The 26,069-nt window shown below is 46.4% G+C and overlaps 1 protein-coding gene across 1 annotated transcript in view; it reads left to right on the plus strand.

Moving 5' to 3' along the window:
- Positions 1-26,069, plus strand: part of NPR2 (natriuretic peptide receptor 2) — a 469,654-nt gene that overhangs the window by 221,483 nt on the left and 222,102 nt on the right. The gene's annotated exons all lie outside the window — the stretch shown is intronic.

Consider the following 26,069-nt stretch of genomic DNA (forward strand, 5'->3'; position numbering starts at 1 on the left):
GGGTCCGAGAAGCCCCGACCCTGAGCAGCTCCAGCACCGAAGTGCAGTCTCCCAGCATCTCCACGATCTGCGTGGGGCCCTTCTGCTCGCTACTCAGCACGTTGTCTGGTCACTAGCCGCTGGCTTGTGCCCTTCTTTGACGACATCCGACAACCAACGCTGCTGGTCTGGTTGCTCCAGATCGGCCCTTGCTCCCTTTGACGAGAGGAGCACCCCGGACCCTCCTGGTCCACTCAAGACGCCATTTTAGGCCCACCACGTGGCCCTGAAATCTGCCAAGGCTTGTTGCCCCAATCCTGGGCCCAGCGACGCCGACAGCATCAAACTTCGTGGGACAGCTCGCACCTCCATCCTGGTCGCCGACAACGCCTCCTGGTCCGTGAGACTGCAGAGCCTAGCGTCGCCCACTCACCTAGTCGAGGTGACGGCCATCCGGTGCCTTCCTGGTACCCTCTGACTACTGGCTAGTAGTACGAACTTGGTCCCCTCTGCTTTCAGGTATCAACGATCACTGATCCAGGCTTGGATCTCTACGAACTATTCATCACTGGTCGCCGGCCAGCAACTCCTTTTCTTCCGGCTCCTGGCTCGTCAGCGAAGACCCCCGACGCCTGTAAGACTTGTGCAGCCGCAGCCCTCGTGGCTAGGTAACTTCGGCATTTCGGTGCCTGCATAGCCTCCTTACTCTAGGGTCCCGAGTCCCTCGCTTCCGACTTGCCTTATCGGGTCCGCCCGAGACCACTAAACTTTCCGTGCCCTCGGGCACTTGTTTTAAATTGTGCACTTGAAGTATTTTCTAAGAGATTTTGTTCTGTGCTTAGTACCCTGTCCTCATAAAGAGTCCAGGGCTGTTGTGATTCTTAATAAATATACTGTTTATTTTCATAACACTTGTGTGGTGTCCTTTCACTTGGTGTTCAAGGGGTATGTGATGGTATTACAGCTGGCTTAACACGCCCTCTAGAGTTTAGCCCGAAGACTGCTCGTATCCACGCTACTAGGATAGCTGGTCTAAGGTTGACTTACAACCAATCACCATAAGGGTCGTTGGAATGATACATAGTGGTCGCTAGAATAGCGAACGCTGCATATCGGGCCACCTTCTCACAATCAAAGACACAATCTCATGTTCACAGGAGGTCAGAGACACACAATCTCATGTTCACAGGAGATCAAAGACACACAATCTCATGCTCACAGGAGATCAAAGACACAATCTCATGTTCACAGGAGGTCAGAGACACACAATCTCATGTTCACAGGAGGTCAGAGACACACAATCCCATGTTCACAGGACATCAAAGACACACAATCTCATGTTCACAGGAGGTCATAGACACACAATCTCATGTTCACAGGAGGTCAGAGACACACAATCTCATGTTCACAGGAGGTCATAGACACACAATCTCATGTTCACAGGAGGTCAGAGACACACAATCTCATGTTCACAGGAGGTCATAGACACACAATCTCATGCTCACAGGAGGTCAAAGACACAATCTCATGTTCACAGGAGGTCAAAGACACAATCTCATGTTCACAGGAGGTCATAGACACACGATCTCATGTTCACAGGATGTTGCAGGCAAAAAATATTCCATAGTCACAGGAGAGCCTAGACACAAAATCTTATGTTTACAGGAGGTCATGAATGTATGACGTTACAAGGCATACATTTACAATGCATGCCTTTGCAACACAGTTTTTACATCGCAACATCCTTTACAACGCATACATTTACATCGCATACCACTACAATGATTTATTTTAAACTACGCTTACAACGCATTCCATTACATCGCATTATATCTTTACAATGCATACCATTACAACGCATAGCATTACATTGCATTTAAGGTAAGTGTTGGATAGTGTAGGGGTAAGAATTACTATTCTAACTCCAGGGGGTGAAACAGTTGGGTAAGTGTTGGATAGTGTAGGGGTACTATGCGTTGTAATGGTATGCGTTGTAATGAACTGCGATGTAATGCCTGCGTTGTAGTGTCATGCGTTGTAGTGACATGCGTTGTAAAGGTTGTTGCAATGTAATGCCTGCATTGTAAATGTAGTGCAATGTGATGTAACGGTTGCGTTGTAAAGGTTGTTTCCTGGAGGTCATAGACACACAATCTCATGTTCACAGGAGGTCAGAGACACACAATCTCATGTTCACAGGAGGTTAAAGACACAATCTCATGTTCACAGGAGGTCAGAGACACACAATCTCATGTTCACAGGAGGTTAAAGACACAATCTCATGTTCACAGGAGGTCAGAGACACACAATCTCATGTTCACAGGAGGTCAGAGACACACAATCTCATGTTCACAGGAGGTCAGAGACACACAATCTCATGTTCACAGGAGGTCAGAGACACACAATCTCATGTTCACAGGAGGTCAAAGACACACAATCTCATGCTCACAGGAGGTCAAAGACACAATCTCATGTTCACAGGAGGTCATAGACACACAATCTCATGTTCACAGGAGGTCATAGACACACAATCTCATGTTCACAGGAGGTCATAGACACACAATCTCATGTTCACAGGAGGTCAGAGACACACAATTCAATTCAATTCAAATACCTTTATTCGGCACTTCAAAAGTTACCATAAAAGAGCATACAAAATACACATAAATTCTAAAAACATTATTTTTTAAAAAAGACAAATTTTGTTTAAAAAAACGGGATAAAATGTCCTCAAATAGGTTGACACATTCATTAAGGAATTTTACTGATATTGGACAAAATTTACAGTTTATTAAGATTGAAGTCCACCGCCTCTCGTGTATTTCTCAGTCTCATTGCCATTTTGATGAAGCTTATTGTACATAACAGGGTGTGGGGATCCGAAGCTTCTTGTAAAAAGAATAAGGCTACTTTCGCCTGTCTCAGCTTCTTTTTCTTCAGGATCCTTACTAGAAACTTACTCCTAGGGACTGAGTAAAAAGGGCATAGTAGAACGAAATGAAGGGTATCCTGCGGAGACCTAGCGTCGCAGCCGCAGGTACCCTTCAACTCCACTGTACTTGTAAAACCAGAGGGGACGGCAAGTAGGTGGTGTAGGAGGTTTAGTCTGAAACGAGTCATATAAAATCTTTCCTGCGCATTGTGTATCACTGCCAAATAAGGTTCCATTGTACATGAGTTTTTCAGCAGGCAATGCGCAGTGACAGACGATTTCCCCCTTTCCCTGTCGGCCCTTTTCGTGGATGTCCAATCAAAAAAAAGTTTTTTAACCTGAGTCCTATTCAGATTAGTCATGGACTCAGGGTCCAAAAATGAATTCTTGCAGCCAATTGACTCCAAAGAGACTTTTACATACTTTAGCCACGGGATCTGTACCCCTCTGTCCCGGCTCATAGTCTTTGATAATTTGTCGGCTAAAGTTGGCCTCCGGGTTGATCCAAATTTTGATCCAGGCCAAGAGTGGTCTAATCCTCATTCTGTCTTCAATGTATGATTCCCCCAATTCACTATGTGTAATATAAGAGGGGGTGCTCTGGGGAACTTTTAATAACCTTTTGAAGAACTTGTTTTCCTCTTTTTGGATCTGGCACACCCGATTGCACTTGCAACCCCATACTTCGGCACCGTATGAAACTTTGGAACAAACAATTGATCTGAACAGGTTAAGTATCTGCTCGGGTGACCATCTGCCAAGCCTCTTCCCGTATGCCATTATGGCACTCGTTGATGCCACCAGTTTGGCTGCGTGTCTTTCAATAAAACTTTTGAATTCCAATTTCTCATCGAATAAGACTCCTAGATAGGAAAAGGACTTCACCCTGCCCAGCCTGTGGGATCCTATCCTGTGTGCAAAGACCCTCTTGGTGCTTGTGCCTGTTGACATTACATATGATTTTTCCAAATTTGCAGCCAGGTCCAGCGATTTCATAAAGTTGACAAAGCCGTCTATCAGTTTTTGGAGTCCCAGTGGGGTACGGGCCAACAACACGGCGTCGTTCGCATATAGGAGGACTGGCACCGGGCGCTGACCTATTTGTGGGGAGTCCACACCCAACTTCACTAGCTCTTTGTCCAGATTGTTAATGTATAATGAGAATAGGAATGGGGCTAATATACAGCCCTGACGCACCCCACTGGTGCAAGAGAATGGTTCTGTCTTCATTCCATCTTTCGTGTATCTCACTGTGGCTGTGGTCTCCCAGTGTAGGGCTTTTAGTGTGTTAACCAGCCCCTCATCCACTCCTAGGTTTGTCATCAAGGCCCATAGTTTTTGCCTATTGACACGATCAAAGGCCAACGAGAGGTCCATAAACCCCATGTGAATGGCCCCTTTGCTGGCAATGGTGTACTTCGCCGTCAGGAGGTATAGATTTAAACATTGATCTGTTGTTGATCTCCCTTCTCTGAAACCATATTGCGTGTCCGATAATATGTCATTGTCCTCTGCCCAAGATTGTAGGCGGCTTAGGATGACACGCCCCAGGACCTTGGCCGTCACGTCAATTAACGATATGGGACGGTACCATTGTGGGTCATCCCGATTCCCCTTTTTGTAAATGGGCACGATGGTAGCCATGGACCAGAAACAGGGCAATCCTGCCACTACTGCCTTGTTCATGACCCTCGTGAGAATGGGGGCCCACAAGTCGATGTTGCTCAAATAAAGGTCTGGAGGTATCCCGCCAGGGCCTGGCGCTTTGTTTTTTGATAGCCCTGAAATTGCACGTTTCACTTCTGTCAGGGAGAAATCTAGACAAGTGGATACTGGTGGACTTGCTCCCTCCACCCCCTGTGGCACTCCCGTGTGGCTGTAAAGGCTTTGGTAATGGGTATGCCATTGTTCGGGTAGAATTGTGTTCACCACTTCTGGCCTGCTCGGGTCACTAAAACATGGGTCATTGATGACTTTCCAAAATGCAGCCATGTCCCTCCTCTCTGCAGCCTCTCTTAAGTCCTCCCATACCTGAGTTTGCAGGGTTAATTTGCGCGATTTCAAGGTTTTTTTGTACATGGATCTACAACAGGCTATTTTAAGATTATCCCTAGGTCTCTGGCTAAGGCATTTTTTTAGATCTTTAAGTGCCTTAGTACAGTCGTGGTCAAACCATCGCGGGGTCTGGGTTGTTTTTGGTTTTTTTGCTGATTTCAATAGACCATCCACCAAGCGGGCTATATCTTCAAATGCCCTGACTACACTTACTCCTACCGCGTTTTCGTCAAGGCAAACATTTATATACGTTTGGCCTTTTGTTACAAGGTTGTGGTAGAATTCGACTCCGTTTATCTTGGCCCATCTTAATTTCCTTCCCTGGTCTATAGCCTTTTCTATCGTGCCAGGTCTACCCTCTGATTTTTCAAGGTTAAGGCATTTTAGGACCACAACCAAAGGATTGTGATCACTGAAGGGACTCAGTTCAATATTAAAGTGGCCAATCCATTTCCTGAGTGTAGGGGAGACCACGATAAAGTCTATATAAGAATGACACCCTCTGCCTTTGAATGTTGGGTTAGGTTCCTCAGCAATATCTACTTTTATTAAGTCCATTATGTGTGTCAGGTTGTGCTTATTAATAAGATTATCTACTTCCAACCCTTCCGCAGAGTGGGCAAAATGTGGCCCACTTGCTGTTGGACATCTTGACCATTCTTTATTATTGGGTCTTAATCTCTCGCACAGGTGACAGTTAAAGTCTCCTGCAAGGATAACATATGGCTTCCTGACAGGCTTGTTAGAAGCCAGCTCTGCCTGTAAAAGCCCATCCAGTTCTTTAATGGTATTGGCAGTGACGTTTATTCCCAAGGCATTATACCAGTTAATCACCGTGATGTTTAGCCCCTTGTTGCGGAAGCCTATCGCCTGCATATTCGCTGAGTCCCATTTTCGGTTAGACCATGTCCCTTGTATGCGGAGATCCACATAGGTAAGCAAACCGCCCATTGCTCTCCCTGATGCCGCCCTTACAGCTGGGACCGCAAAGCATTTAAACCCATCCAATATGTATTGGCCAGGCTCAACTGCCCAGGTCTCTTGGAGACATATGATTTGGAATCTGTTTATGTAATCTCTCCATTCCTTGCATTTGAATTTAGCCGCCACCCCGGCTATGTTCCAGGATATGACTTTCAGTCCGTCCTGAATGCCAGACCCTTTCTCGCCTCCCCTAGTCTGCTGGGTCCCCTATTCTTCCCCGGTGTTATTTGGTCATCAGTAGTGGATTGAGTGTTGCTCTCATTTGGTTCAACCCGATTTTCTTTCCCCTTTATATCTGCCCATTCATTTACTACCAAATTTACAGAAGGGCCCATATTGCTACTACTCTCTGCTGCTACAGAGGATGTGGAACTCCCTGAATGTGGTAGTCCTTTGTCTGGGGGTCCGCCAACGGATTGAGGTAAACACGTTTGATCCTGACTGAGTCAGTCTACCTCATCCAGTGCACAGAACTTGTTCCAGTGTGCATGCATTGCAATGACTGGATCATATAAGGGGAGAGCTTGCCATGGAGCTTGCCATTGTTCCCACCTATTTTGAAGCCCAAAGTATGGGGCTCTACTCATCTGGGCCCTGTTTGTACGTAATGCTATCTGGGGCACTGAGGGATAAAAGTAGGATAGGTGTAATGGGTAGATGTTGGTTGTTGAGCCATGCATTGGGGCATTACAGATATGGGTCACTGCTGAGGTGCCCCTAAAATTTATAGCTATAATGTCTCCAGCTATGGTTTTTATTCCCTTCCCTATCCACTCCCCTCTTCTCACAGAGAGAATTTCCCCCGAACAGTGGGGCGGTAATGGTCTATTTATTCTTAGCCATTGTATGCATTTGTTTTTTAGCTCTATCTCGTTCTCTTTTTTCCCTTCCTTGAGCGGGGGAACTCCTGTTAGGACTACCACATAGGGTAATGCTTGTGGTGGTAAATTAATTGTGTGGAAACGTATTGGGCGTTTTGTTGCTTCTATTTTTTTGGGGGGCTATTTTTTGCTGGGTTGGTACACTTCTCCCGGGTGATGCCTGACGGGTCGTTGCGCACGGGCAGACTGTTCTTTCCTTGCCCTTGATTTGCTTGTATTTGAGGGGTATTAACAGTAATACCCGGTTGTGCGGGGACTATAGGCTTGGAGATAGTGGTTACTTGGGGCGCTACACTTTTCTTTTGTTTAGTTGGGTTAGTGTTTTGTGCTAGATTGTCAGCATATGTGGTAGTGAGTGTATTTGGTTTTCCCATTGTCTGGTCCTGTGGGGCTGGGATTGTCACTGGTTTAGCTGATCCAGTCCCTCTACTGTTTATTAGTGAGGTCAGTTTGTCAATCTTTGATACCAAAGGTTTAATATGGGTAATAATGGACTCTTCCAAACCAGCCTTAAGATCTGCTACCATGTTAGCTATCCAACAAGGCATGCAGGGCGCAGTACTTGTGAATGGTGTCACCAGGTTATGGTTGGTTTTGTTCTGCCCCCCCCCCCTTTTTTTGTACTTGTTTCCATGGGTTTCTTTCCTCCCGGTCAAGTTGGAACTGCCTGGGTGCGACTTTTCTAGATTGGGGGATGGGGGCACATCCAAGCCATGTAGCTGTGGGGCTCCTGGGGTATCCGTAACTGCCTGTGCGCAAGGCAAGTCCACAAACGAAGAAGTTAGAGAGAAGCTGGTTTCCAGCTCGTCTGGCACTACCACAACAGGGCCCTCCTCTGACTCCTGGATCTCTATTGTAGGTACTAATGAAAGTCGTCTTTCAGTATTAACAATAGCGGATGCCACTGCCCCTATAGTTTGCTGCAGCATCTTGTCAATTGCAGTTAAAGATGGTAATGGCTGTGGCGTATCAGTTTTTTATTTCGAGTTGGACCTTAGTGTTGGCATCCTACTCGTCTTAACCCCTTTCCTCATACTTATACGGACTATACTTCTCTGGTTGTATAACAAGTATCCCCCTTGACAATAGTACTCGCAAACAGAGTCACAATGTATATTTTCAGGAAGGAAGCTGGATATAAAGGTTGGGAGACGGTACCTTTGTGAGTTCTTCGTCGCGTGGTCACGGGGCTGATGTTAGTGGGGTGGCCCAGCCCAGCCTTATCTGGCCTTTGAGGGCCGTAGAGGGCCCGCCCTTTGGCCGGGCTTTGCCCCGGGCGCTCCCGAGCGCTCCGGCGACGCGGGTGTAGAGCCTTATTTTTAAGCGCCGCCTGGTGCGCTGGTTGACCTCCTCCCTTCCGGTCCCAGTGCAAGGGCAGCTAGGTGATGTATTTGTGCGCCCTCTCGCTTTTCCCCACTCGGCGGCTGCTGTTGGTCTGCGGCGGCGGGGAAGAGCGGTAAACACACACAGGACCGGGAACGCGAGACAGGCTGCAGAATTCCAGGGAAATATGCCGGTGAGCAAGCACTAATGGGCAGGTTCACACAATCTCATGTTCACAAGAGGTCATAGACACACAATCTCATGTTCACAGGAGGTCAAAGACACACAATCTCATGTTCACAGGAGGTCATAGACACACAATCTCATGTTCACAAGAGGTCATAGACACACGATCTCATGTTCACAGGAGGTCAAAGACACACAATCTCATGTTCACAGGAGGTCAAAGACACAATCTCATGTTCACAGGAGGTCGTAGACACACGATCTCATGTTCACAGGAGGTCATTGACACACAATCTCATGCTCACAGGAGGTCATAGACACACAATCTCATGTTCACAAGAGGTCATAGACACACAATCTCATGTTCACAGGAGGCCAGAGACACACAATCTCATGTTCACAGGAGGTCAAAGACACAATCTCATGTTCACAGGAGGTCATAGACACACAATCTCATGTTCACAGGAGATCAAAGACACACAATCTCATGCTCACAGGAGGTCAGAGACACACAATCTCATGTTTACAGGAGGTCAAAGACACAATCTCATGTTCACAGGAGGTCATAGACACACAATCTCATGTTCACAGGAGATCAAAGACACACAATCTCATGATCACAGGAGGTAATAGACACACAATCTCATGTTCACAGGAGGCCAGAGACACACAATCTCATGTTCACAAGAGGTCATAGACACACAATCTCATGCTCACAGGAGGTAATAGACACACAATCTCATGTTCACAGGAGGTCAGAGACACACAATCTCATGTTCACAGGAGGTCAAAGACACAATCTCATGTTCACAGGAGGTCAAAGACACAATCTCATGTTCACAGGAGGTCATAGACACACAATCTCATGTTCACAGGAGGCCATAGACACAATCTCATGTTCACAGGAGGCCAGAGACACACAATCTCATGCTCACATGAGGTAATAGACACACAATCTCATGTTCACAGGAGATCAAAGACACACAATCTCATGCTCACAGGAGGTCATAGACACACAATCTCATGTTCACAGGAGATCAAAGACACACAATCTCATGCTCACAGGAGGTCATAGACACACAATCTCATGTTCACAGGAGGTCATAGACACACAATCTCATGTTCACAGGAGGTCAGAGACACACAATCTCATGTTCACAGGAGGTCAGAGGCACACAATCTCATGTTCACAGGAGGTCAGAGACACAATCTCATGTTCACAGGAGGTCAAAGACCCAATCTCATGTCCACAGGAGGTCAGAGACACACAATCTCATGTTCACAGGTGGTCAGAGACACAATCTCATGTTCACAGGAGGTCAGAGACACAATCTCATGTTCACAGGAGGTCAGAGACACAATCTCATGTTCACAGGAGGTCAGAGACACACAATCTCATGTTCACAGGAGGTCAGAGACACAATCTCGTGTTCACAGGAGGTCAAAGACCCAATCTCATGTTCACAGGAGGTCAGAGACACACAATCTCATGTTCACAGGAGGTCAGAGACACAATCTCATGTTCACAGGAGGTTGCAGGCAAACAATATCCCATAGTCACAGGAGAGTCTAGACACAAAAGCTTAGGTTCTCAGGAATGTCTAGACCCAAAATCTCATGTTCACAGGAGGTTCTAGACAAACTTTCTCTTAAGTAATTCAGGGGCAAAAACAAACATCTGTTCTGCACTGGTCTCTTTTACAAAACAGCAGGTTAACCAGAACCTCCTCGGATAATGCACCAAGGGTCCTGGATACAGGAAAACACCCTCCCTCCCCCCCCCCCTTTATCATGTTCAAGACTTGCCTGATCAAACTGGGTCATAAAGAAACATCCGAAGGAATGAAGGGGCAATGTGAGATCTAAGCTGACACTCCTCTTGGGGTGCACATGTGTAACTCTCTCCGTGCTCTCTGCCTGTCATTCATTTCCGTACCCTGACCTTTCACCCCAGGTGGGAGCAGCTGCCAGGGCTTGCATTGGTCCTGCACTTCTAACTTACTTTCTGTGTTCCAGGAGAGCCAGCATTGGCGGCGAGGCCTCCTCACCTCGAACTGCAGCACGAACCTTTAATGTATCTTTTATTTTATTCATAATATTTTTTTCAGAGATTATTCACAGATAATTACACAGGCACTTTCTCTAAAAGTTTAAATCTATTTTGTGTCAACAGCCAACACTGGGGGCACTCGTGTATCCCAGCCACTGAGTTAATTCTCTTCCACAAATGAAGCTGAGGAGAAAACACGCGACCAATATCTTATACATTTTGGTCTTTTTTCCTCTGTTTGTTGTTATGCACTAAACTCTAAACTTGGGCCGAGTAGTTTTTCGCTATATACAACACTTCTAAATGCAAATAAAATAACATTAAAGAAAGACTCATAATACATTGTTTATTTTTATATCTACCAAAAAATGGAGGAAGCTACCCCTATAGACTTTACAGGGAGGGGGCGTGTGCAAAGCTCAACAAGCATTAGAAATGCAATCGGGCTCGGATTTATTTGAGTTTGAGCTAATGGCATTGTAAATGCCAATGTCTTTTCGCCATGTGTTATGGAGTGTGTGCATGTGGTGTGTAGTGGAATTATGTGGGTTGGATTGTAATTTTACCAATGGTGGCATGCTGTGTTTTATATGAATATGTTTAAAAGTAAAGTGTACCATACTGCGATTGCTTGGTGGAAAAGTGCACTGCCGACTGGAGGTGTGTGTGCCTGGTGGAAGCGTGCACAGATGGCTGATGGTTGTTGGTGTTTGTGCATGGTGAAAGCATTCATTGACGGCTGGGGGTGTGTTGTTCTGTGTGTTGTTTTCTGTGTACTGGTGAGTGTGTGGCGGTGAGTCTGTGGGGGTGAGCCTGGGGAGTGAGTGTGGTGGTGAGTGTGTTGTGTTGAGTGGTGACGAGTGTGTGGTGTTGAGAGACTGAGGTATGTGGTTTGTGTGCGCGTTATGTGTGTGTGGTGTGTGTGTGTGTGGTGTATGGGTCTATGGTGTGTGTGTGTGTTATGTGTGTGTGGTGTATGTGTGTGTGGTGTTTTCTGCACAATCACACACTGCCCCTACACATTCACACACTGCTCACCCGCACACTCCCAATGTCACCCTGCATAGTCACACACTGTTTATTCTGCACCTACACTCACCGCCACTCTGCACTCACCACCACTCTGCACTCACCGCCACTCTGCAGTCACCGCCACTCTGCACTCACCGCCACTCTGCAGTCACCGCCACTCTGCACACACCGCCACTCTGCACTCACCGCCACTCTGCACTCACCGCCACTCTGCAGTCACCGCCACTCTGCAGTCACCGCCACTCTGCACTCACCGCCACTCTGCACTCACCTCCACTCTGCACTCACCGCCACTCAGCACTCACCGCCACTCTGCACTCACCGCCACTCTGCAGTCACCGCCACTCTGCACTCACCGCCACTCTGCACTCACCGCCACTCTGCACTCACTGCCACTCTGCAGTCACCGCCACTCTGCACTCACCGCCACTCTGCAGTCACCGCCACTCTGCACGCACCGCCACTCTGCAGTCACCGCCACTCTGCAGTCACCGCCACTCTGCAGTCACCGCCACTCTGCACTCACTTCCACTCTGCACTCACCGCCACTCTGCACTCAACGCCACTCTGCACTCACGCCACTCTGCAGTCACCGCCACTCTGCACTCACCGCCACTCTGCACTCACCGCCACTCTGCAGTCACCGCCACTCTGCAGTCACCGCCACTCTGCAGTCACCGCCACTCTGCACTCACTGCCACTCTGCAGTCACCGCCACTCTGCACTCACCGCCACTCTGCAGTCACCACCACTCTGCACTCACCGCCACTCTGCACTCACCGCCACTCTGCACTCACCGCCACTCTGCAGTCACCGCCACTCTGCAGTCACCGCCACTCTGCAGTCACCGCCACTCTGCACGCACCGCCACTCTGCAGTCACCGCCACTCTGCACTCACCTCCACTCTGCACTCACCGCCACTCTGCACTCACCTCCACTCTGCACTCACCGCCACTCTGCACTCACCGCCACTCTGCACTCACGCCACTCTGCAGTCACCGCCACTCTGCACTCACCGCCACTCTGCACTCACCGCCACTCTGCAGTCACCGCCACTCTGCAGTCACCGCCACTCTGCAGTCACCGCCACTCTGCACTCACTGCCACTCTGCAGTCACCGCCACTCTGCACTCACCGCCACTCTGCAGTCACCACCACTCTGCACTCACCGTCACTCTGCACTCACCGCCACTCTGCACTCACCGCCACTCTGCAGTCACCGCCACTCTGCAGTCACCGCCACTCTGCACTCACCGCCACTCTGCACTCACCGCCACTCTGCACTCACCGCCACTCTGCAGTCACCGCCACTCTGCACTCACCGCCACTCTGCACTCACTGCCACTCTGCAGTCACCGCCACTCTGCAGTCACCGCCACTCTGCACTCACCGCCACTCTGCACTCACCGCCACTCAGATTTCATATTGCCGAATTGTTAATAAGGATGTGAATGTGAACTAATAATAATGATAAGGTATAAAACGCATAGTCAAGCAAACACATTGGCACCAAGGGCATGCTAATACCTCACGAACACAACTAGAAACATTTACTTTCAGGAAATTGCGCTACGAGGCCAACGGAGGAGTTGGTTGTGTTACACAAAAGTACCAAGGACATCTGGTTTGTTAACATTAGCAGAGCCCAAGAGCGCACCATGGCATAATATTAATCGCTGACAGTTATCTCTTTTTTAACTAAAACACGCGAACGCACCCGAGCTTCTCATTGCTTGAAATTCGTAATGTAGACGCGCGCCCGACAAATGCACTGCTCAATGGTGAACGCGCGCACACCATCTGGAATGCATTACACAGGCACCCTGACAGCTCCTAATTAAAAGTAATGGACTGCAGTGCGCGAAACCGCACAGAATATGCCAAAAATGGCGGACCAAAAATAAATAGCCCTATCGCATCCCGACTATTAAAAACACACCACCGCGACGACCAATCACCTTTCAGATAATAAAAAAACGCACTGAAAATGCACGAGCAAAGAAAAATGTATCCAGCACGAACGCGAAACCCGCTACAATACGGCTCGCAGCTCCTCCCCACTTCGTGGTGACGTTGCGAGCCCGTAAAAAGGCCTAGACCCTGTCGCACTCTATTGCACGAAAAGACTTTCAATTGCAGTAGGAAGTCCTACCAGATATCCACACACTGTGTGTTGGAACATTTAGCAAAACAAGAAGTTTCAAATAATATTCTAGGTATCACAACACATTATGAAGTCACATCTAGAAAAATTGATCAAAACATTTTTATTGTTATTCATGAATCATAAGCCTGGGGCCTCCCTAATGGTTACAATCTAAAAAGATAAAAAGCCTGTCTCTCTCGAATGAGATCAGTACAAGAAGTTAAAAAACAGTTGACGCGGCATTTCGGTGAACTGTAGTTTCCACCTTCATCAGGACGTAACAATTTCTCGTATTAAAATCTTATTTTACTTAGAGGGCTCTGTATCCTCAATTTCATAGTCCTTGATGTGCTTCTGTTAGCCACTCTTGATTTCGGGGTTATTATCAAGATAATCTATTAGGATTTCAACGCTGAAAATCGGCTTGAGTCTATTCATAGAGAATATTCAAGAGACTTCCGGGTTTATAGGTTGGAGCAGGGTGGGCACGATCGACACACGAGCACCTGAGGTCTCAAGTGATGACTAGACCTGACATAACTGATGAGCGATGTTAAGAGGCATCAGAAAGTCGTATGAAGAGACTCAAGCCGTTAAAATCCTAATTGATTATCTTGATACTATAAGACGGTGGCTCCAACGTCTACCCACAAGAGGGGGCCAATATATGCAACCAGAAGAGGCCCCAATGAAGAGTGGCCAACAGAAGCTGGCATCTGGCAGGACTTCATGCTGCAATCGAAAGTCTTTTTGTGCAATAGAGTGCGACAGGGTCCAGGTCTTTTTGAGTTTATTTTTATATCTACCTGTGCCCTTTCTTGATAGGCAATGAGATGTCAGGGAGTTGGGTTGAACCCTGGTCTTCCTGCATAGAAACCTGTTTTTTGCCTCTTGCACTTGTTCAAAGCCTCCATTCACTCTCTTATGCGAAGCCTGTGCAAAGCCAGGCATAACAAAAGGAAACTACGGTCCGAAAAACTGTTTTACATAAAAGGCATCAGCTTTACTTATCGCTGAAAACCTCATGTGAGAAATATGCTAATTTCCTTTAACATAACTTTCTAAATGTAGATTTTCCATTGTTCTGAATTAAGTAATGCCGCTGTTGCGTGTAATTAGTTTTAGTGTTAAGAGTAGAAAGTGCTTTTCATCTTCATAAAAACAAAGCATACTTTGTCTTTGATTCGGCCGCCTTTCATTGCCTCCCGTTGGCTTCAGTTTGCTTCTGACGCTCAGTGGAAGGCCCCCCCTCCCCCATTCACAAGGGCCGGAGCCGGGCAGACTCACTGCTCAGATTCAACACCTCCTAAAGCACCCGTTTTCTATCGAGAAGGACGCCGCCTTCACCCTGAAAGGACACCACCTTCTCCCTCACTTCACTCTAAAAGCACTTCCACTTCCCTCAGAGAGCATCCCTTACTCCACTCTGAAAGCACTCTCACTTCCTCCTGAAAGCACTTTAACTCAATCTAAAAGCACTTTCACTCCCTTTGAAAGCACTTTCACTTCCCTCTGAAAGCACCCCTTACTCCACTCTGAAAGCACTCTCACTTCCTTCTGAAAGCACTTTCACTTCCTTTAAAAGCACTTTCACTTCCTCTAAAAGCACTTTCACTTCCCTCTGAAAGCACCCCTCACTCCACTTTGAAAGCACTCTCACTTCCTTCTGAAAGCACTTTAACTCCATCTGAAAGCACTTTCACTCCCTTTAACAGCACTTTCACTTCCCTCTGAAAGCACCTAAGCATCTTTTGCTCCTAAAAGCATTGCTTGTTGACCTGAGAGCACTCGTCCTTCCTCTATGAAACCTCCTTTCCCTGAATGCACCAATTCTGCCCCTCTCATAGACCTCATTTCTCATCAGAGATCATTTCTTTCTAAAATGATGTCCCCCCTCTCCTAAAAGCATCAACGAACCTACTTAAAACACCCCTCAAATAACCTTGAAACCACCTTATCTTTGTACTGAAAACCATTCCCTCCGTTTAAACACATCCCCTGCTCCGCCTGAAAAACTCATTCTAAACACTTATGTTCTCCTAAAAGCGCCCTCATTGTGTAGTGTTAAGTTCCTAATAACTCCTTTCATCTGAAGCACCTTCCATTCCACCTAAAACGCCCTTCCTTCTTCCTGAAACACCTTTCGGTCCTTCTAAAAGCACCTTTCCTTCCTTCTAAAACTAATTTCTTTCTTCAAAAAAGCACCTTTCCTTCTTCCTAAAGCACCTTTCCTTCTTCCTGAAGCAACTTACTTTCGTGCTAAAGCACATTTTCTTTCTCCTCAAAGCACCTTTCGTTCGCCCTATAGCACATTTCCTTCCTCCTAGAGCAACTTATCCCCTTCTCAAAGCACAATTCCTCCCTCATAAAGCACCTTTCCTTCCTCCACACAGTACCTTTCCTTGCTTCTAAAACACTTTTTATTCCTCCTAAAGGCACTTTTCCTTCCTCTTAAAGGACCGTGACTTCATACCTGAAGGTGTCAGAGCGCTTTACACAAGAACCAGCTGTGATACATAAGGACTTAGCATTACATGCGTTACATAAAAGATACAAACAGAAAAAAATTGCAAATGTACAAGTTGTAAAGTCACACAAGGAAGGGATACAAATGGATAAACTCTAAGAATCACATAGGAATGGTAGAGAGTACAGAGGTCTACTGCGTATACTAGTGATTAGAGTTATCTCTATATACATAGGGAAGGGATACGAATGGATATACTCTAAGAGTCACATAGGAGTGGTAGAGAGTACAGAGGTCTACTGCATATACTAGTGATTAGAGTTATCTCGATATACATAGGGAAGGGATACAAATGGATATACTCTAAGAGTCACATAGGAGTGGTAGAGAGTACAGAGGTCTACAGCATATACTAGTGTTTAGAGTTCTCTATATACATAAGGAAGGGATACAAATGGATATTCTCTAAGAGTCACATAGGAATGGTAGAGAGTACAGAGGTCTACTGCATATACTAGTGATTTGAGTTATCTCTATATACATAGGGAGGGGATACACATGGATATACTCTAAGAGTCACATAGGAATGGTAGAGAGTACAGAGGTCTACTGCATATACTAGTGATTAGAGTTATCTCTATATACATAGGGAAGGGATACAAATGGATATACTCTAAGAGTCACATAGGAATGGGAGAGAGTACAAAGGTCTACTGCATATACTAGTGATTAGAGTTATCTCTATATTCATAGGGAAGGGATACGACTGGATATACTCTAAGAGTCACATAGGAATGGTAGAGAGTACAAAGGTCTACTGCATATACTAGTGATTAGAGTTATCTCTATATACATAGGGAAGGGATACAAATGGATATACTCTAAGAGTCACATAGGAATGGTAGAGAGTACAAAGGTCTACTGCGTATACTAGTGGTTAGAGTTATCTCTATATACACAGGGAAGGGATACGAATGGATATACTCTAAGAGTCACATAGGAGTGGTAGAGAGTACAGAGGTCTACTGCATATACTAGTGATTAGAGTTATATCTATATACATAGGGAAGGGATACAAATGGATATACTCTAAGAGTCACATAGGAGTGGTAGAGAGTACAGAGGTCTACAGCATATACTAGTGATTAGAGTTCTCTATATACATAAGGAAGGGATACAAATGGATACTCTCTAAGAGTCACATAGGAATGGTAGAGAGTACAGAGGTCTACTGCATATACTAGTGATTAGAGTTATCTCTATATACATTGGGAAGGGATATGACTGGATATACTCTAAGAGTCACATAGGAATGGTAGAGAGTACAGAGGTCTACTGAATAAACTAGTGATTATATTTATCTCTATATACATAGGGAAGGGATACGACTGGATATACTCTAAGAGTCACATAGGAATGGTAGAGAGTACAAAGGTCTACTGCATATACTAGTGATTTGAGTTATCTCTATATACATAGGGAAGGGATACACATGGATATACTCTAAGAGTCACATAGGAATGGTAGAGAGTACAGAGGTCTACTGCATATACTAGTGGTTAGAGTTATCTCTATATTCATAGGGAAGGGATACGAGTGGATATACTCTAAGAGTCACATAGGAATGGTAGAGGGTACAAAGGTCTACTGCATATACTAGTGGTTAGAGTTATCTCTATATTCATAGGGAAGGGATACGACTGGATATACTCTAGGAGTCACATAGGAATGGTAGAGGGTACAAAGGTCTACTGCATATACTAGTGGTTAGAGTTATCTCTATATACATAGGGAGGGGATACACATGGATATACTCTAAGAGTCACATAGGAATGGTAGAGAGTACAGAGGTCTACTGCATATACTGGTGATTAGAGTTATCTCTATATACATAGGCAAGGGATACAAATGGATATACTCTAAGAGTCACATAGGAATGGGAGAGAGTACAAAGGTCTACTGCATATACTAGTGATTAGAGTTATCTCTATATTCATAGGGAAGGGATACGACTGGATATACTCTAAGAGTCACATAGGAATGGTAGAGAGTACAAAGGTCTACTGCATATACTAGTGATTAGAGTTATCTCTATATACATAGGGAAGGGATACAAATGGATATACTCTAAGAGTCACATAGGAATGGTAGAGAGTACAAAGGTCTACTGCATATACTAGTGATTTGAGTTATCTCTATATACATAGGGAAGGGATACACATGGATATACTCTAAGAGTCACATAGGAATGGTAGAGAGTACAGAGGTCTACTGCATATACTAGTGGTTAGAGTTATCTCTATATTCATAGGGAAGGGATACGACTGGATATACTCTAAGAGTCACATAGGAATGGTAGAGGGTACAAAAGTCTACTGCATATACCAGTGGTTAGAGTTATCTCTATATTCATAGGGAAGGGATACGACTGGATATACTCTAAGAGTCACATAGGAATGGTAGAGGGTACAAAGGTCTACTGCATATACTAGTGGTTAAAGTTATCTCTATATACATAGGGAGGGGATACACATGGATATACTCTAAGAGTCACATAGGAATGGTAGAGAGTACAGAGGTCTACTGCATATACTAGTGATTAGAGTTATCTCTATATACATAGGGAAGGGATACAAATGGATATACTCTAAGAGTCACATAGGAATGGTAGAGAGTACAAAGGTCTACTGCATATACTAGTGATTAGAGTTATCTCTATATTCATAGGGAAGGGATACGACTGGATATACTCTAAGAGTCACATAGGAATGGTAGAGAGTACAAAGGTCTACTGCGCATACTAGTGATTAGAGTTATCTCTTTATACATAAGAAATATCCCAATGTATATAGAGATACCTCTAATCACTAGAATATGCAGTAGACCTCTGTACTCTCTACCATTCCTATGTGACTCTTAAAGTATATCCATAAGTGATACAAATGGATAAACTCTAAGAATCACATAGGAATGGTAGAGAGTACAAAGGTCTACTGCATATACTAGCGATTAGAGTTATCTCTATATACATAGGGAAGGGATACGAATGGATATACTCTAAGAGTCACATAGGAATGGTAGAGAGTACAAAGGTCTGCTGCATATACTAGTGATTAGAGTTATCTCTATATACATAGGGAAGGGATAGGAATGGATATACTCTAAGAGTCACATAGGAATGGTAGAGAGTACAAAGGTCTACTGCGCATACTAGTGATTAGAGTTATCTCTATATACATAGGGACGGGATACAAATGAATATACTCTAAGACTCACATAGGAATGGTAGAGAGTACAAAGGTCTACTGCCCATTCTAGTGATTAGAGCTATCTCTTTATACATAAGGAATATCCCAATGTATATAGAGATACCTCTAATCACTAGAATATGCAGTAGACCTCTGTACTCTCTACCATTCCTATGTGACTCTTAAAGTATATCCATAAGTGATACAAATGGATAAACTCTAAGAATCACATAGGAATGGTAGAGAGTACAAAGGTCTACTGCATATACTAGCGATTAGAGTTATCTCTATATACATAGGGAAGGGATACGAATGGATATACTCTAAGAGTCACATAGGAATGGTAGAGAGTACAAAGGTCTGCTGCATATACTAGTGATTAGAGTTATCTCTATATACATAGGAAAGGGATAGGAATGGATATACTCTAAGAGTCACATAGGAATGGTAGAGAGTACAAAGGTCTACTGCGCATACTAGTGATTAGAGTTATCTATATACATAGGGACGGGATACAAATGAATATACTCTAAGACTCACATAGGAATGGTAGAGAGTACAAAGGTCTACTGCGCATACTAGTGATTAGAGTTATCTCTATATACATAAGGAATATCACAATGTATAAAGAGATACCTCTAATCACTAGTATATGCAGTAGACCTCTGTACTCTCTACCATTCCTATGTGACTCTTAAAGTATATCCATAAGGGATACGAATGGATATACTCTAAGAGTCGCATAGGAATGGTATAGAGTACAAAGGTCCACTGCACATACTAGTGATTAGAGTTATCTCTATATACATAGGGAAGGGATACGAATGGATATACTCTAAGAGTCACATAGGAATGGTAGAGAGTACAGAGGTCTACTGCATATACTAGTGATTAGAGTTATCTCTATATACATAGGGAAGGGATACGAATGGATATACTCTAAGAGTCACTTAGGAATGGCAGAGAGTACAAAGGTCTACTGCATATACTAGCGATTAGAGTTATCTCTATATACATAGGGAAGGGATACGAATGGATATACTCTAAGAGTCACATAGGAATGGTAGAGAGTACAAAGGTCTACTGCGCATACTAGTGATTAGAGTTATCTCTATATACATAGGGACGGGATACAAATGAATATACTCTAAGACTCACATAGGAATGGTAGAGAGTACAAAGGTCTACTGCGCATACTAGTGATTAGAGTTATCTCTATATACATAAGAAATATCCCAATGTATAAAGAGATACCTCTAATCACTAGTATATGCAGTAGACCTCTGTACTCTCTACCATTCCTATGTGACTCTTAAAGTATATCCATAAGGGATACGAATGGATATACTCTAAGAGTCGCATAGGAATGGTATAGAGTACAAAGGTCCACTGCACATACTAGTGATTAGAGTTATCTCTATATACATAGGGAAGGGATACAAATGGATATACTCTAAGAGTCACATAGGAACGGTAGAGAGTACAAAGGTCTACTGAATATACTAGTCATTAGAGTTATCTCTATATACATAAGGGAAGGGATTTGACTGGATATACTCTATGAGTCACATAGGATTGGTATAGAGTACAGAGGTCTACTGCCTATACTAGTGATTAGAGTTATCTCTATATACATAGGGAAGGGATACGAATGGATATACTCTAAGAGTCACTTAGGAATGGCAGAGAGTACAAAGGTCTACTGCATATACTAGTGGTTAGAGTTATCTCTATATACATAGGCAAGGGATACAAATGGATATACTCTAAGAGTCACATAGGAGTGGTATAGAGTACAGAGGTCTACTGCCTATACTAGTGATTAGAGTTATCTCTATGTACATAGGGAAGGGATACAAATGGATATACTCTAAGAGTCACATAGGAATGGTAGAGAGTACAAAGGTCTACTGCACATACTAGTGATTAGAGTTATCTCTATATACATAGGGAAGGGATACGAATGGATATACTCTAAGAGTCACATACGAATGGTAGATGTAAATGTAAATGTAAATGTGTGTGTCTTGTAAAGCGCACTGCTACCCGGAGGCATCCTGGCGCTATAGACCGCTGGGGAATCCGTCCTGGCTTTCCCTATGAGATGTTCCCTCCTGGGTATCTCCAAGGTGAAACCAGGCATCCCCAGCGTTTGTGGGGGGGCCGTTGTGGAGATGAGGCAAGCTAATGCCCAGAGTTGCCGAGTGTGATCCCTGGTTAGAGTAGGCACCGAGGCAAGAATTATCGAGTCTGCTGACCCTGGTTCACAAACCTGCCGCGTCGGGGATTGAACCCTGGTCACGGGCTGTCCTCTGCTTCCGGGTCTGCCGCCTCTAACCAGTGAGCCACACCACTCCACTTTGTAGAGAGTACAAACGTCTACTGCACATACGAGTGATTAGAGTTATCTCTATATACAAAGGGAAGGGATACAAATGGATATACTCTAAGAGTCACATAGGAATGGTAGAGAGTACAAAGGTCTACTGCACATACTAGTGATTAGAGTTACCTCTATATACATAGGGAAGGGATACGAATGGATATACTCTAAGAGTCACATTGGAATGGTAGAGAGTACAAAGGTCTACTGCACATACTAGTGATTAGAGTTATCTCTATATACATAGGGAAGGGATACGAATGGATATACTCCAAGAGTCACATAGGAAAGGTAGAGAGTACAGAGGTCTACTGCATATACTAGTGTTTAGAGTTATCTCTATATACATAGGGAAGGGATATGAATGGATATACTCTAAGAGTCACATAGGAATGGTAGAGAGTACAAAGGTCTACTGCCTATACTAGTGATTAGAGGTATCTCTATATAGATTGGGAAGGGACGGGAATGGATATACTCTAAGAGTCACATAGGAATGGTAGAGAGTACAAAGGTCTACTGCCTATACTAGTGATTAGAGTTATCTCTATATACATATATATACAAATAGTAGCCAGAGGCACAGCCGGCTTCGAACCACAGCAAGGGTGCGAGCGCCGCCTCCCTCCGCCCAGAGGCCCTCGGTGGGCGCTAGGAGCAGCGGTCCCTCCCTGCTAATGGCTGCAGCATCAGCATCCGCCGGCCTGGACACAGGGGGCGGGGCCTGGAGGGTCCGGGGATGTGCAAGTCCTGCAGACTTGAAAGGGGTGGAAAGGCCTCCCTCAGCTGGGGGCTGCAGGTGAGCCCCCCCCCTCCTCCCCTAGACTACTACCTGGAGCTAAGCCCCCAGCATCGCCGGCTGCTGGACGGGAGGCAGGGAGTGCGTCACTCACAGGCACTCACTGAGCCGGGGAGGGTCGAGGTGGGGAAACGGCAGCATTGAGGCTAAAAAGAGCTCTTGTGGCCACAGGGCAGGAAGCGCCCCAGGGAGAGTGCGCATGCGTGGACATGAGCCAATGTGTCCGAGTGTGTGTGACGATCCCCAACCCTCCCTCCCTCCCCCACCCAGGCGGCCTCAATGAGGTCTTTATATGTGTGTTAGGGCTCCATGACCAAAGCCCGCTCTCGTCAACATTGTGGTATTGAACTTTGGCACCAATCGACCGAAAACTGGCAGTGATCGGTTTGAAACATGTTTCACACTTGTTCAGATCCGAATGGACGGTTTAAATGACCTAACACCGGGGCTGTATCTCTTCCACCCCCATCTCATGTCCACCGCCTCCTGCCTTCCATAATCTCTTCTGCCTCCATCCCCTGACCACCGCCTCCTGTCTTCCAGGTTATGGCTACCCATAATCTCGTCTGCCTCCATCCCCTGTCCTCCGCCTCCTGTCTTCACCTGTCGTGTACCCATAATTTCTTCCGCCTCCATCCCCTGACCACCGCCTCCTGTCTTCCGGCTCATGTCTACCCATAATCTCTTCCGCCTCCATCCCCTGACCACCGCCTCCTGTCTTCCGGCTCATGTCTACCCATAATATCTTCCGCCTCCATCTCCTGTCCTCCGCCTCCTGTCTTCACCTGTCATGCTTACCCATAATCTCTTCCACCTCCATCCCCTCTCCACCGCCTCCTATCTTCACATGTCGTGTACCCATAATCTCTTCCGCCTCCATCCCCTGTACACCGCCTCCTGTCTTCACCTGTCATGCTTACCCATAATCTATTCCACCTCCATCCCCTCTCCACCGCCTCCTGTCTTCACATGTCGTGTACCCATAATCTCCTCCGCCTCCATCCCCTGACCACCGCCTCCTGTCTTCCGGCTCATTTCTACCCATAATCTCTTCCGCCTCCATCCCCTGTCCACCGCCTCCTGTCGTCACCTGTCATGTCTACCCATAATCTCTTCCACCTCCATCCCTTGACCACCGCCTCCTGTCTTCCGGCTCATGTCTACCCATAATCTCTTCCGCCTCCATCCCCTGTCCACTGCCTCCTGTCTTCACCTGTCATGTCTACCCATAATCTCTTCCACCTCCATCCCCTGTCCACCGCCTCCTGTCTTCACATGTTGTGTACCCATGATCTCTTCCACTTCCATCTCCTGTCCACTGCCTCCTGTCTTCACCTGTCATGTCTACCAATAATCTCTTCCACCTCTATCCCCTGTCCACCGCCTCCTGTCTTCCGGCTCATGTCTACCCATAATCTCTTCCACCTCCATCCCCTGTCCTCCGCCTCATGTCTTCCGGCTCATGTCTACCCATAATCTCTTCCACCTCCCTCCCCTGTCCACCACCTCCTGTCTTCACCTGTCATGTCTACCCATAATCTCTTCCACCTCCATCCCCTGTCCTTCGCCTCCTGTCTTCGCATATCAGGTCTACCCATAATCGCTTCCGCCTCCATCCCCTGTCCACCACCTCCGGTCTTTGCATGTCATGCTTACTCATAATCTCTTTCACCTCCATCCCCTGTCCTTCGCCTCCTGTCTTCGCATATCAGGTCTACCCATAATCTCTTCCGCCTCCATCCCCTGTCCACCACCTCCGGTCTTTGCATTTCATGCTTACTCATAATCTCTTCCACCTCCATCCCCTGTCCACCGCCTCCTGTCTTCTGGCTCATGTCTACCCATAATCTCTTCCACCTCCATTCCCTGTCCACCGCCGCCTGTCTTCTGGCTCATGTCTACCCATAATCTCTTCCACCTCCATCCCCTGTCCACCGCCTCCTGTCTTCTGGCTCATGTCTACCCATAATCTCTTCCGCCTCCATCCCCTGTCCACCGCCTCCTGTCTTCACCTGTCATGTCTACCAATAATCTCTTCCACCTCTATCCCCTGTCCACCGCCTCCTGTCTTCCGGCTCATGTCTACCCATAATCTCTTCCACCTCCATCCCCTGTCCTCCGCCTCATGTCTTCCGGCTCATGTCTACCCATAATCTCTTCCACCTCCCTCCCCTGTCCACCACCTCCTGTCTTCACCTGTCATGTCTACCCATAATCTCTTCCACCTCCATCCCCTGTCCTTCGCCTCCTGTCTTCGCATATCAGGTCTACCCATAATCTCTTCCGCCTCCATCCCCTGTCCACCACCTCCGGTCTTTGCATGTCATGCTTACTCATAATCTCTTTCACCTCCATCCCCTGTCCTTCGCCTCCTGTCTTCGCATATCAGGTCTACCCATAATCTCTTCCGCCTCCATCCCCTGTCCACCACCTCCGGTCTTTGCATGTCATGCTTACTCATAATCTCTTCCACCTCCATCCCCTGTCCACCGCCTCCTGTCTTCTGGCTCATGTCTACCCATAATCTCTTCCGCCTCCATCCCCTGTCCACCGCCTCCTGTCTTCCGGCTCATGTCTACCCATAATCTCTTCCACCTCCCTCCCCTGTCCACCGCCTCCTGTCTTCACCTGTCATGTCTACCCATAATCTCTTCCACCTCCATCCCCTGTCCTTCGCCTCCTGTCTTCGCATATCAGGTCTACCCATAATCTCTTCCACCTCCATCCCCTGTCCACCACCTCCGGTCTTTGCATGTCATGCTTACTCATAATCTCTTTCACCTCCATTCCCTGTCCTTCGCCTCCTGTCTTCGCATATCAGGTCTACCCATAATCTCTTCCGCCTCCATCCCCTGTCCACCACCTCCGGTCTTTGCATGTCATGCTTACTCATAATCTCTTCCACCTCCATCCCCTGTCCACCGCCTCCTGTCTTCCGGCTCATGTCTATCCATAATCTCTTCCACCTCCATCCCCTGTCCACCGCCTCCTGTCTTCTGGCTCATGTCTACCCATAATCTCTTCCGCCTCCATCCCCTGTCCACCGCCTCCTGTCTTCCAGCTCATGTCTATCCATAATCTCTTCCACCTCCATCCCCTGTCCACCGCCGCCTGTCTTCTGGCTCATGTCTACCCATAATCTCTTCCACCTCCATCCCCTGTCCACCGCCTCCTGTCTTCTGGCTCATGTCTATCCATAATCTCTTCCGCCTCCATCCCCTGTCCACCGCCTCCTGTCTTCCGGCTCATGTCTATCCATAATCTCTTCCACCTCCATCCCCTGTCCTCCGCCTCATGTCTTCGCATATCATGTCTACTCATAATCTCTTCCGCCTCCATCCCCTGTCCACCGCCTCCTGTCTTCTGGCTAATGTCTACCCATAATCTCTTCCGCCTCCATCCCCTGTCCACCGCCTCCTGTCTTCCAGCTCATGTCTATCCATAATCTCTTCCACCTCCATCCCCTGTCCACCGCCGCCTGTCTTCTGGCTCATGTCTACCCATAATCTCTTCCACCTCCATCCCCTGTCCACCGCCTCCTGTCTTCTGGCTCATGTCTATCCATAATCTCTTCCGCCTCCATCCCCTGTCCACCGCCTCCTG

Source organism: Lissotriton vulgaris, chromosome 3_1 (genome assembly GCF_964263255.1).
Source record: "Lissotriton vulgaris chromosome 3_1, aLisVul1.2, whole genome shotgun sequence".
Lineage (NCBI taxonomy): Eukaryota > Metazoa > Chordata > Amphibia > Caudata > Salamandridae > Lissotriton > Lissotriton vulgaris.